We start from the raw sequence: 9151 nt of genomic DNA on the forward strand, positions 1-9151 counted from the left end.
AATAAGCGGAGCTTCTGCTTTTGAGTGGAACTCCGCTCTAAGCTCAACCAACCAAATATTATGAGGTTACTATTCTTAGCACCTAGTAAAAGGGTTAGAGCAGTATAATCATCTATCTAAACTAGATAGAAAACAAGGATGATATAAAAGGCTTACAGGCTTAGAGATATAATACAGAACAACATTTTTAAAGCTTTTGTCAGCAGCAGCAGAGTGGCGCAGCGGAAGCGTGCTGGGCCCATAACCCAGAGGTCGATGGATCGAAACCATCCTCTGCTAGTTTTTTTTTTTTTTTCAGTAGAATAACAAGATAGATGCCAATCATTTAACTATTTCACAAAAGAGGCAGGATTACCCTCTCTTTCTCTGCAATGCTATGTAATATTTATGTGTTATTGATTTACTGGAGGGTCATCTCTGTGGAGATAATGCCCCAATATTGTATTGTGATATTATGCAAATATTGAATTGGTGTTTGTATTGACAAGGGAAACCACAACAAGAAGTTTACAAACCAATAAGCAAATTATATGCACTAACGTGTATATGGATTTTTCAATGCTGTTAGCTAGTGATAGGGCTCTACCAGATAGGCTGTATGTTACATTAACCACTTCCCTGCCGCCCTTTAGAACTACTGCTACAGGGCGTCAGGGCTGTGCAAAATCACATATGTATACGTGATTTGCACTTCCGGGTAGGGGGCGTGCGCTGCCCTAACTACGCCGCAGTTGGCAGCTACAGATGTCAATCACCAGGTCCAGGCCAGAGATTCTGCACTGGCACCTGGCGATCACTGAGTAACACTGACAAGGGAGAGAACTGTATGTAAACAATACAGGTCTCTCTCCTGTCAGCAAGAACATGCTGCTGTGTATTTTTCTGCACAGCAGAGAAATACACAGCAGAATGTTTCCCTGGTAAAACACACACAGCACATTATTAACCCTTTGATCACCCCAGATGTTAACCCCTTCCTGCCCAGTGTCATTAGTACAGTGTCAATGTGTTTTTTATTAGCACTGATCACTGTATTAGTGTCATTGGAATGTCAGTGGAAATTATTTCCCACCCAGTGTCAGAATGCCCGCCTCAGTCCTGCTATAAGTCAATGATTGCCACCATTACTAGTATGAAAAAAAAAAATCCAGTATACTGTATGTACCACCATTTGTAAACACTATAATGTTCACGTAAACAAATTGATTTACACGTATTGGGATTTTTTTTTTTTTAGCAAAGACATATAGCAAAATACATTTTGGCTTAAATTTATGAGGAAATTAGATTTTTCATTTTTTTACTGGATATGATTTAGAGCAAAAAGTAAAAAATATTGTTTTTTTTTTTTCTAAATTGTTGTCCTTTTTTTTGTTCAGAGTGCAAAAAAATAAAAAATGCACAGATGATCAAATACCACCCAAAGAAATCTCTGTTTGTGGGAAAAAAAGGACAGAAATTTCATTAAGTGGTCTTGCATGGCAAGACCACTTACTGTTATCTCACATATATATTCTTATTATTATAACCAAATTTACCACCCTAACTCCTCCCACAGTTTTTGCACTACATAGACAGTAATATACCGAAACGTGCGGATTGTTCCCGATCGGTGTGCTATTACTTTGTGGAATGTTTCGCCAAATGGTTCGCGAAAAATCGGCGTTTTTGTGGTGAAATTGGTCCCATAGGAATGAATGGTGGAATGTTCAAAACTAGAGTGGGAGCTGACAAAAGCTAGAGTGTGAGCTGAAAAATCAGGACATGATTTCTAAACTGCCATCACTCCCTCATTTTCAAGCCCACCTACACAAATCTTATATCAAAACGTTCAGCTATCCCTGCTGCCACTAACAATGTCCACGGCTAAGCCATAATCCTGATAGTTTTCACAATATGAGCATTTGTTTGCAACTCATGCCGCCCATTGACATTCATTGAAACTGCACTCTAGCCACCTCAAATTTGAAGGGCAATTTCTAAACTGCAGCTGTGCCTTCATTTTTAATATTTCCGAGACATACTATGCATCAAAATGTAGGTCTGGGTCTTGTGATTCTCACAATATAAATCTCTTCACTGTAGGATTTATAGTTTTTAAAACTACAACCATTTGAAGACGCCAGTAAAGTGAGCAATTTGGAGCAGTTTGTTTTTAACTGCTCTTCTCTGCCCTATTTGAAATCTAATTTTGAATTTGTGACAGTTTGGCTTCTGGTTAACGGTTTGGAAACAAGTTTTCTACAGTAGAGAGTATTTAAGGTGATAATGCTGCTAATGTTTTTATAAATGTATGTTTTAATGTAACTGTGAAGCACTTTGGGCAACAACATTGCAATTAAATGTGCTATATAAATAATTCAAAGTTGAAATACATTTCTCACTCTATCAAGCTTGCCATGTGCACTTTTTAAATTTGATCAATCAATTGGTTAGTGTAATGTTTGCTATCTTTACTCACTCCAAACATTCCACACAGTTACTCTGCCCACTCCATAAAGTTACTCTGCCCAGTCCAACCTTTTCACAGTTACTCCAGCCACTCCAAGGACACAATAGTTACTCAAGTCACTCCACCCAGTTACTCCGCCCACTCCAGTTGTGGACTACAGGTGGAGGCAAGAACACTTCACACAATTTCCCCAGAAATTGTAGCTTTTCTAGTTTATGTACAGTGTTGCATGAGTGTGCAACTGTCAGTTGAAGTAACGCAGTGCTGTATTGTAAAAAAATAGCCTGGTCAGGAAGGGGGGTAAATCCTCTGGAGGGTAAGTGGTTAATGGACTATTGTATTCATTGCTAAAATTAGTCATGACTAATTAAGTGTTCTTGTATGGCAAGACCACTTACTGTTATCTCACATATATATTCTTATTATTATAGCCAAATTTACCACCCTAACTCCTCCCACAGTTTTTAAACTACATAGACAGTAATATACCGAAACGTGCGGATTGTTCCCGATTGGTGTGCTATTACTTCGTGGAATGTTTCGCCGAATGGTTCACAAAATATCGGTGTTTTTGTGGTGAAATTGGCCCCATAGGAATGAATGGTGGAATGTTCAAAACTAGAGTGGGAGCTGACAAATGCTAGAGTGTGAGCTGAAAAATCAGGACATGATTTCTAAACTGCCATCACTCCCTCATTTTCAAGCCCACCTACACAAATCCTATATCAAAACGTTCAGCTATCCCCCTGCTGTTAGAATACCGGTTCCTCGAACTGTCACATTGGCTCCTAGCTTGTTTTATGAATCTTGGCTTGTGAGTATATATTTTTTGTCATTTTCAAATAAATTCCTTTTTACCACGGTAATGCACGAGGAGAGTGCGCCCCCTTCTTTTCTTTCTTTCAACCTGCCCATAGACCCACATAGAAGCTTCCAATCAGGTCTGCATGAAAAACGAACAGGCAGATCTGATTGGAAGGCCTGTGTAAAAAGGGCCAAAACAAGGTCAAGTATGTTTCTTATTGTACTGACATTGCAGACTAGAAATAAGAAGAAACCTTGCAAAAAAGAAACCTTGTATAGGAGAATCACACTTATAAAAAGCATTTGGCAGACAGTAAACTTTCAAGCAGCTCCTCGTTAGTATAGTGGTAAGTATCCCCGCCTGTCACGCGGGAGACCGGGGTTCGATTCCCCGACGGGGAGGCAATGTTTTATTTCTGTGTTCTTATTATGCACGTGTTCAGATCGAGTGTCTATCAAACACAGTTTATGCCATCTAATCATGCCAACTTTACTAAAACCTCCTTACTGACTCATTGTATAGGAGGAAGCTGACATCTATAACAAAACATCGGTGTTATTCTTTACTGTGGTGATATTTGAATGAATGTGAACGCTAATAATACATTTTATTTATAATAACATCACACCCCTCTTAGAACTCACAATAGGAAATTATAAAAAGCAAGCCTGCGGCAGCGGGTACACGTGCAGCTCCTCGTTAGTATAGTGGTAAGTATCCCCGCCTGTCACGCGGGAGACCGGGGTTCGATTCCCCGACGGGGAGGCATAATTTTTTTTTTTTCCTTTCCAAGCCGACAATTGCTCTTGCTCACGTGGACTACCGCATGGTACAGATAAACGGTGTTTAGGACTATATATTGACCAATAAAAATGTATAACTTTATTCAAATAACTACACATATTGGTAAAAAGGCTCATCTTGTTATAGAATTAAATGGGAAGGTGCTTACTGCTTGTCTGTACAGCAGAGTGGCGCAGCGGAAGCGTGCTGGGCCCATAACCCAGAGGTCGATGGATCGAAACCATCCTCTGCTAACTCATTTTATTTTCTCTTTTCTCCTAAATGCCTCCAATTAAACTAATGACAAAATAGCATTTGCCTATAAAAGAAAAGCCATTAAAATGCTTGTAACATTTCAATGGCGTGGGATTTATAATATGCAAACACTGCTCCTCCTGCATCTTAGCTGAGTATGTTGAAAAACTGGGCATAAAAGCTAAAATTGGAGAACCTGTGCTTCTCCGGAGCAACATTTTTGTGTGCAGTAAAAAAGATACATTTTGTAGCTGTCATTGCTGATTTCTATTTAACCACTTGTCTACTGGCCACTTTTACCCCCTTCCTGCATGCCCAGGCCAATTTTCAGCTTTCAGGGCTGTCACATTTGGACAATTACGCAGTCATGCAACACTGTACAAAAACATTTTTATCATTTTTTGATACAGATAGAGCTTTCTTTTGGTAGTATTTAACCACTTCCATGCCGCAGTATAGCAGATATACTGCTACACGGCAACACCTGTGCGCAATATCATGTATATATACGTGATTTTGCATTTCCGGGTAGGGGGCACGTGCGTGCCCTACCCACGCCGCCTTTCACAGCCGCAGATGTCAGTCACCGTGTCCCAGACGGTAATTGCCCGATGATTACTGACAATCACCAATGGGGAGAAAGACTGTTTTGTTTACAGTCTTCGTACCTGTCAGCTTGGGTACACTGCTCTGGACAGCGCAGCCATCCAGAGCAGTGTGCTTACAGTAAAGCACACCCCCCCACCCCCTAGTAAAACACTCCCAGCACACAGTTAACCCTTTGATCACCCCTCACATTAACCCCTTCCTGCCCGGTGCCATTAGTACAGTGTCAGTGCTTTTTTTTAGAACTGATCACTGCATTTGTGTCACTGGGGATGTCAGTGACACCAAGTTAGTTTCCCCCCCAGTGTCAGAATGTCCACTGCAGTCCCGCAAAAAGTCACTGATCGCCGCCCTTACTAAAAAAAAAAATCCCAGTATCTATACCACCATTTGTAAACGCTATAAATTTCATGTAAACCAATTCATTTACATGTATTGGAATTTCTTTTAGCAAAGACGTGTCGCAGAATAGATTTTGGCCTAAATTTATGATGAAATTTGATTTTTTAAATTTTTTTACTGGACATGTTTAATAGCAAAAAGTCAAAAATATAGTTTTTTCTCAAAATTGTCCGCCTTTTTTTGCTTATAGCGCAAACAATAAAAAACGCACGGACGATCAAATACCACAGAAAAAAAGCTCAATTCATGGAAAAAAAAGATGTAAATTTAATTTGAGTGCAGCGTTGCATGACCATGCAATTGTCAGTTAAAGTAACGCAGCGCCGCAACGCAAAAAATTACCTGGTCAGAAAGGGGGGTAAATCCTCAGGAGGGCAAGTGGTTAATCACCATTGGGTGTTTTATTTTTTGCTAAACAAACAATAAAAGAGCAAACATTTTGAAAAAAACATTTTCAAATTTTTTTCCTTAGTTTATGTTATAAAATTTAGCAAACAGGTAATTTTAATCCTTCATTAATGTGCGCTAATGAGGCTGCACTGATATGTGGCACTGATGGGTACTAATGGATACTGATTGGGGCTGCACTGGTGTTCTCTTTCACAGTTGCCGGTTACCAGCTCTCCTCTCCTCACGCTATAACAGCATGAGGAAAGTGCAGCCGATAACCGGCAATTGTGTTTACATCATGACACAGTGGATCAGATTGAACACAGCTGATCACATGGTAAATGGTCATTGTGATTGGCTTTTTACTGCAATCTGTGATTAACTGTGTTTGAAAGACACAGCGATCACAGAGCGCGAGAGGCACGGTTCTGGGAGGACATCATGACGCCCTCCCAGAACTGAACGACCACGCTGTAGCCGTGATTTGGCTTTGGGAGGGTGCAGGGGTTGGTATATTTGTTACATGTTACACCCTGAATATGTGTATGGGTGTAAAATGTTACAAAAAGTGACCTTATCCTTTAACCACTTGCCCTCCAAAGGATTTACCCCCCTTCTTGACCAGGCGATACGGCGCTGTGTTACTTTAACTGACAATTGCGTGCTCATGCAATGCTACACCCAAATTCATTTACATCCTTTTTTTCCCACAAACAGAGCTTTCTTTTGGTGGTATTTGATCACCTGTGCATTTTTAATTTTTTGTGCTATAAACAAAAAAAGAGCAACACTTTTGAAAAAAAAAAACCAATATTTTTGACTTTTTGCAATTAAACATGTCTAGTAAACAATTTTAAAACTCAAATTTTGGCATAAATTTAGGCAAAAATGTATTCTGCTACATGTCTTTGATAAAAAAAATCCCAATATGCATAAATTAATTGGTTTACATGAAAGTTATAGCATTTACAAATGGTGGTATATATACTGGATTTTTTTCTTTTTTTTTTTACAAGTAATGGCGTCGATCAGTGACTTATAGCAGGACTGCGGCAGGCATTCTGACACTGGGAGGAACTGATTTGGTGTCACTGGCATCCCCAGTGATACCAATACAGTGATCAGTGCTAATAAAAAGCACTGACACTGTACTAATGGCACTGGGTTAACATCTGGGGCAATTGAAGGGTTAACTGTGTGCTGTTTTACTCTGTGGGCTGTGTGAGTGCTTTCCACTGTAAGCACACTGCTTTGTATGGCTCTACTATACAGGGCCATACAAAGCAGTGTGCAGGAGCTGACGGGAGAGATCTGTGTTGTTTACATACAGGTCTCTCCCCCGTCGTTGTTTGACAGCCGTGGCCGCGAATGGCAGTGTGGGTAGGGCCCCTACCCAGAACTGTAAAATCACGTGTATATATACATGATTTTGCACACCCGTGCCGCCCTGTAGCATTATTTCTGCTATAGGGTGGAGCGGAAGCAGTTAAAAGCTAAGCCCACCTTTTGAAAAATAAATAAATACATATATACACGTACATTTACCAAAAAAATGTGCATTTTTTATTCTTTTGCAAATGAGCCTGCAAAGCATTGCACCTGCCAACAGTGGATTGTGGATGCAACACCAAACTCATGCAGACTCATCCTCCAGACAGCTGGAAGACATATCAATGGACTATCAGTGCAGTAACTACCACACGTGTGTTCCATTGAGAACAGAAAGTCCATCTGTTGTGGTGACATATATGACGCATTGAGCAGCTAGAATCACAGCTGCGCCATTTTCATGGCGCTTGGCACCATGCTACCAGTAGATGAATGAGAAGCATGGGTATTAGCCAACTTTTCCCTGAGACTCATTCAACATTTAAGGTGCCTATAGCATTTTTTATGTTTTTTTGAAGCAATGAAAAAGCATCAAGAACGTTTGTGACTTTCTAGGGCAGTGGTTCTCAACCTTTCTAATGCCGCGACCCCTTAATACAGTTCCTCATGTTGTGGTGACCCCCAACCATAAAATTATTTTCGTTGCTACTTCATAACTGTAATTTTGCAGTGGGAGGACTAGCGCCCCATCACTGATGTCAGTGGGATGAATAGTGTCCCATCGTTGGTATCAGTGGGAGGAATAGTGCCCCATCATTGGTGTCAGTGGGAGGAATAGTGTCCCATCATTGGTGTCAGTGGGAGGAATAGTGCCCCATCATTGGTGTCAGTGGGAGGAATAGTGCTCCATCATTGGTGTCAGTGGGAGGAATAGTGCTCCATCATTGGCGTCAGTGGGAGGAATAGTGCCCAATCATTGGCGTCAGTGGGAGGAATAGTGCCTCATCATTGGCGTCAGTGGGAGGAATAGTGCCCCATCATTGGCGTCAGTGGGAGGAATAGTGTCCCATCATTGGCGTCAGTGGGAGGAATAGTGTCCCATCATTGGCGTCAGTGGGAGGAATAGTGTCCCATCATTGGTGTCAGTGGGGGGAATAGTGCCCCATCATTGGTATCAGTGGGGGGAATAGTGCCCCATCATTGGTATCAGTGGGAGGAATAGTGCCCCATCATTGGTATGAGTGGGAGAAATAGTACCCCATCATTGGTATCAGTGGGAGGAATAGTGCCCCATCATTGGTGTCAGTGGGAGGAATAGTGCCCCATCATTGGTATCAGTGGGAGGAATAGTGCCCCATCATTGGTGTCAGTGGAAGGAATAGTGCCCCATCATTGGTATGAGTGGGAGGAATAGTGCCCCATCATTGGTATCAGTGGGAGGAATAGTGCCCCATCATTGGTATCAGTGGGAGGAATAGTGCCCCATCATTGGTATCAGTGGGAGGAATAGTGCCCCATCATTGGTGTCAGTGGGAGGAATAGTGCCCCATCATTGGTGTCAGTGGGAGGAATAGTGCCCCATCATTAGTATCAGTGGGAGGAATAGTGCCCCATCATTGGTGTCAGTGGGAGGAATAGTGCCCCATCATTAGTATCAGTGGGAGGAATAGTGCCCCATCATTGGTGTCAGTGGAAGGAATAGTGCCCCATCATTGGTATGAGTGGGAGGAATAGTGCCCCATCATTAGTATGAGTGGGAGGAATAGTGCCCCATCATTGGTATGAGTGGGAGGAATAGTGCCCCATCGTTGGTATGAGTGGGAGGAATAGTGCCCCATCGTTGGTATGAGTGGGAGGAATAGTGCCCCATCGTTGGTATCAGTGGGAGGAATAGTGCCCCATCGTTGGTATCAGTGGGAGGAATAGTGCCCCATCGTTGGCGTTAGTGGGAGGAATAGTGCCCCATCGTTGGTGTCAGTGGGGGGAGGAATAGTGCCCCATCGTTGGTGTCAGTGGGGGGAGGAATAGTGCCCCATCGTTGGTGTCAGTGGGGGGAGGAATAGTGCCCCATCGTTGGTGTCAGTGGGGGGAGGAATAGTGCCCCATCGTTGGTGTCAGTGGGGGGAGGA

At 42.0% G+C, this 9151-nt stretch overlaps 2 non-coding genes across 2 annotated transcripts; both read left to right on the top strand.

Moving 5' to 3' along the window:
• The first annotated feature begins 3586 nt into the window (after positions 1–3586).
• On the top strand, positions 3587–3658 carry TRNAD-GUC (transfer RNA aspartic acid (anticodon GUC)). The gene has a single exon. It is a non-coding gene; the product is annotated as a tRNA-Asp (tRNA).
• A 292-nt stretch (positions 3659–3950) lies between these two features.
• On the top strand, positions 3951–4022 carry TRNAD-GUC (transfer RNA aspartic acid (anticodon GUC)). The gene has a single exon. It is a non-coding gene; the product is annotated as a tRNA-Asp (tRNA).
• The last annotated feature ends 5129 nt before the right edge of the window (positions 4023–9151 follow it).

Source organism: Staurois parvus, unplaced genomic scaffold, assembly GCF_062004578.1.
Source record: "Staurois parvus isolate SC_StPar_1 unplaced genomic scaffold, SC_StPar_1.0 ptg000147l, whole genome shotgun sequence".
Taxonomy (NCBI): domain Eukaryota; kingdom Metazoa; phylum Chordata; class Amphibia; order Anura; family Ranidae; genus Staurois; species Staurois parvus.